Source organism: Convolutriloba macropyga, unplaced genomic scaffold (genome assembly GCF_964194025.1).
Source record: "Convolutriloba macropyga unplaced genomic scaffold, txConMacr16.3 SCAFFOLD_1013, whole genome shotgun sequence".
NCBI lineage: Eukaryota > Metazoa > Xenacoelomorpha > Acoela > Convolutidae > Convolutriloba > Convolutriloba macropyga.
In genome coordinates, this window is record NW_027452697.1 from 1 (window position 1) to 5,141 (window position 5,141).

The following is a 5,141-nucleotide window of genomic DNA, read 5'->3' on the forward strand; positions in this document are numbered from 1 at the left end:
CTTCACTTTGACATTCAGAGCACTGGGCAGAAATCACATTGCGTCAACACCGTTTCACCAGCCATCGCAATGCTTTGTTTTAATTAAACAGTCGGATTCCCCTTGTCCGAACCAGTTCAGAGTTCGAGTGTTTTTTGTGCAACAGAATAGACCTAAAGCATATCAGCTAGCAGTCAAACCAAACGCCAACAACCCGAAGGCCATCGCACGCTTTAGCAGACCGAAGCGTCAAACTAAAGGCTTGTTACACCCACTCCTCAGAGCCAATCCTTCTTCCGAAGGTACGGATCTATTTTGCCGACTTCCCTTATCTACACTGTTCCAAGACCAGAGGCTTTTCACCTTGGGGACCTGATGCGGTAATCGGTACGATTCACTCTCCTGACATCTGCTAAGCCAAACTTTTATGTGCCACCAGGAACAATTGGGACACAGCAAATGCTGCTGTGCTCTTGCACGCTTCGAGCCTTATCTCTGATTGAATCAATTCCAAGGACTCTACAACGTGTTATAAAGAAAAGATAACTCTTCCCCAAGGTCCCAATGACAAAGTTCGACCTCAATGACGTTGCCGTCTCAATGCCAGGAGAGTAAGTTCGGGAATTTTAACCCGATGCTCTTTCGAGACTCAGCAGTTTTCAAGAAACCACTATTCAAGACTTTGGCATTAGCCTGTCTTTTAGAATCGACTAACTCATGTGCAAACGCTGTTCACATGAAAGCCTTTCCCGCTTCAGTCCTCAAAGTTCTCATTTGAGTACTTGCTACTTCCACCAAGATCTGCTCCATTGATCGCTTCGCGCATACACTTGCGTGCATACTTTAGCGCAATCAATGTGTCCTCCTACACATGAATATCATTTTTGAGCTGGTGAGGCTCTTTTTCTCTAATCTAACTTGCGTTAGATATTGATATTCATGGTTGGGTATAGGCCACGAGCTCTAGTGCCATCCATTTTCAGGGCTGATTGATTCGGCAGGTGAGTTGTTACACACTCCTTAGCGGATTTCAACTTCCATGACCACCGTCCTGCTGTCAGTATCAATCAACACCTTTTGTGGTGACTCATGAGCAAGTAGTTAGGCGCCTTAACCCAACTTTTGGTTCATCCCACATCGCCGGTTCTGCTTACCAAAAGCGGCCCACAAAAAGCTTGCATTCATAGTCCAAGTGCAATTAAGTCACAAGGACATCTCACCGATTTATAGTTTGAGAATAGGTGAAGGAAAAATTTTCCCCCATTCCTCTAATCATTCGCTTTAACCGATGAAATTGCTTTGCGAAGATTTTTCAATCTTGCTCAAGCTTTTGCTATCCTGAGGGAAACTTCGGAGGAAACCAGCTACTAGATGGTTCGATTAGTCTTTCGCCCCTATGCTCAGGTCAGACGATCGATTTGCACGTCAGAACCGCTTCGGGCTTCCACCATGGTTTCCCGTGGCTTCGCCCTGCCCAAGCATAGATCACCATCTTTCGGGTCGTGTGCTACTTGCTCTGGATCAGTCATGCAATAAGAGCAAAACCGTCCGTGGTTGCGGGACACCGAATCGGCGCCCTCACCACACAAAGTAGTGCAATTCATAAAAATTACACTGTTCACTTTCATTTCGCGTGTGCGCTTTCAATGAGCGACAACACTTGCAAGCAACTCACACTCCTTGGTCCGTGTTTCAAGACGGGCTGTAGAGAGCATTGAATAGGAAGTTGAGGTCAGACAGGCAATCAAGATCAATTTATCTCATTTTGTTTAGAATCAACAAGAAGAATTCCGAGGAAAACTTCTGCTCGATTCATTAACAAGATTTGCCAAAAGACGACAACTACACTACTCGGTAGCCGAGAATATAATATCAAGGCATTGAGTATGGTAACGCTCACTCCAGTTCCCCTTCAACAGTTTCACGTACTTTTCACTCTCTCTTCAGAGTGCTTTTCAACTTTCCCTCACGGTACTTGTTTACTATCGGTCTCGCTTTATAATTAGCTTTTGGAGAGACATATCTCCAGCTTCGAGTTGCACTTTCAAACAACTCTACTCATAGGAATGAGCCATTATGACTGGTATCGAAAATGACCTTTACAGGATTTTCACCTTCTTTGATGCTACTTTCCAGTAGACATCAGGACAAATTCACCAGTCTAGCATCAAACCATACCGGACACCGAGAAATGTTGCCATTTCTCTTCCCGATGAGCTTTTCCCTGTTCATTCGCCATTACTAAGGGATTCTCAGTTGATTTCTTTTCCTCCCCTTACTGATATGCTTAAGTTAAGGGGGTTCTCTCGCCCAATTCAGGTTATGTAGTTGATTGTCTCTTAATTGGTTCACTGACCAATATGAGACAGAAACCGATTCAGCAGTTTTGTTCGCTACTACTATCAAACACAGGTCGAAGTTTCCATTCAGTCATTAATTCCAACTTTCAAATGTTGTTGTTTCAGCTTTCGCTTACTAGAAGCAACATAATACTCGCTGCAATACAGACCTCGGGAAACCCTCACCGTGAATAAGGTTCACTCACATATTTCACTACATTTTGCGTGGGATTGGAGATGAGGCTACTCGTTCTTGCTCAGTACTAGGCTGAAAATTAACGAAACTTCGTTACAAACGTTCACATGTTGATGTTTCCGCTTTCGCGTACTCGAAACAACATAATACTAGTCTTTGTAATTTAGTTTCATAATTTCAACTGTTCTCATGCAGAATTTTTGCTCATTCTTATCCCAAATTTTGACCTGGCTACTAGTTACACTCCTTGTACTTATTGCAAAATGACCACAAATTTCAACAGCTTTCACATGTTGCTGTTTCGGCTTTCGCTTACTACAGTCAACATAATACTCGTTGCAAAATAAGTGCTCGGCATCTGCAATTTTCCAAAGACGAAGTTTCGCCAGTTCAATTTTCGCTCGCCAATTATGGCTACTAATTCACACGGTACTGAGCTCAACAACATTAAATTTGTTCAGCAAGACTTTCACATGTTGATGTTTTGGCTTTCGCCTACTAGAAGCAACATAATACTCGTCTTGTTAGCTCATTCAATGAGAATAGCTTTTCCCGTTGAGAATTTTTGCCTTCAATTGGCGTTGTAGTGAGTTTGGCTACTCAGATCACCAAATACTTGTGACAATTCGAACCAGAAATGTTTTCAATTTTCACATGCTGATGTTTCGGATTCAACCTACTAGAAGCAGCATAATACTTGTATTCAACAATTTCTGTATCAAATCCCAGTTTTCTCTGGTGCATCTTTGCCAAACTATTCCAAACTGCCTGAGTCTGAATACCAATTACAGGTACTAGTAAATGCACGTTACTAAGGACTATATAGTTCTAGGTTACTGTACACAACGACGTTCACATGTTGATGTTTCAGCTGCCGCTTACTAGAAACAACATAATACTTATCGTGCATACCTTTCCATAACTTGTCCTTTTCAGATGCATTAGTTTCCCTTTGTCTTGGCTTCTACAGTCAGACTGGCTACTAGTAACAGCACAGTACTAATCACATATCGTTCTACAGTTTGCAGACAACTTTCACATGTTGATGTTTCAGCTTTCGCCTACTAGAAACAACATAATACTCGCTGTATACATTTGTAGTTCTCTATGTAACTTTCATGTGAAGAAGTTTCGCCAGTCTTTTTGACTGTCTCAAATCTGAGTCATGCTTAGGCTACTAGTTGCTTCATAGTACTTATCGCCTCGAGATCATTGAACAAAACTTGATTTTCACATGTTGCTGTTTCAGCTTCCGCTTACTAGAAACAACATAATACTAGTCTCATTAAGTTCCGTCTCTTTGCAATTTTCTTATGAAGAAAATTCGCCATCACAATGACTCCAGCAGTTCTTGATCAAGGAATGCAATCATTGATCAGAATGCTATTATTTGAATCGGTTCTGCTTTAAGTGTTCCAATTTTATTGGAAGCACCAACAATAGAACATCAATGTGTTCAATCGAGAGTTATATAACCCTGAATCGGACGCAGTCAACAGCCGAAGCCGAGACCGCCTTTTGCGTTAGAGAGGTCGGTAAACAAATCTTGCGATTCATACCGAATTAACACATATAGCTGTGCTCCTCTTCGTAAAGCGAGCCAAGTGATCCCCTGTTGAAGGATGTATTTGGACCAATCTAGTAGCATTTGGTTTCCAACAAGCTCTCCCAAGTTAGCTTACTTATTGGGCTTTTCAACCAATTCGGTTGGCTACAAGCATCATCAAAGTACTAGCCACAGTTTGATCGCAAAATTCTACGACTTTCACATGTTGATGTTTCGGCTTGCGCTTAGCCTACTATAAGCAACATAATACTAGTCATATCATAGAGCGTGATCAGCTTGTGACGTTCTCATGATGAAGTTTCACCAACAGTGTCTCACTTCGAGCTTAAATCCAGCTACTAGTAACTACACAGTACTGACTGCAACGATAACTTTTATCTATACCTTTCACATGCTGCGCTTTCGGCCAGGGCCTACTAACGTCAACATAATACTCGATATAAACTTTTGTTCATGATGCAGCTTCCCCATGCAGAAGTTTCGCCTTCAAATGCTCTCTTGGCCATATGACGTAAGAAAAGGTTACTAGTAACATCACAGTACTAGCCACAGTTTGATTGCAAAATTCTACGACTTTCACATGTTGATGTTTCGGCTTGCGCTTAGCCTACTAGAAGCAACATAATACTAGTCATATCATAGAGCGTGATCAGCTTGTGACGTTCTCATGATGAAGTTTCACCAACAGTGTCTCATTTCGAGCTTAAATCCAGCTACTAGTAACTACACAGTACTGACTGCAACGCTAACTTTTATCTATACCTTTCACATGCTGCGCTTTCGGCCAGGGCCTACTAACGTCAACATAATACTCGATATAAACTTTTGTTCATGATGCAGCTTCCCCATGCAGAAGTTTCGCCTTCAAATGCTCTCTTGGCCATATGACGTAACACAAGGTTACTAGTAACATCACAGTACTAGCCACAATTTGATCGCAAAATTCTACGACTTTCACATGTTGATGTTTCGGCTTGCGCTTAGCCTACTAGAAGCAACATAATACTAGTCATATCATGGAGCGTGATCAGCTTGTGACGTTCTCATGATGAAGTTTCAC

The 5,141-nt window shown here is 41.9% G+C and overlaps 1 pseudogene; it reads right to left on the minus strand.

The window, feature by feature from the left end:
* Positions 1-3,986: 3,986 nt before the first annotated feature.
* Positions 3,987-4,138, minus strand: LOC142357719 (5.8S ribosomal RNA; annotated as a pseudogene).
* Between the last annotated feature and the right edge of the window lie 1,003 nt (positions 4,139-5,141).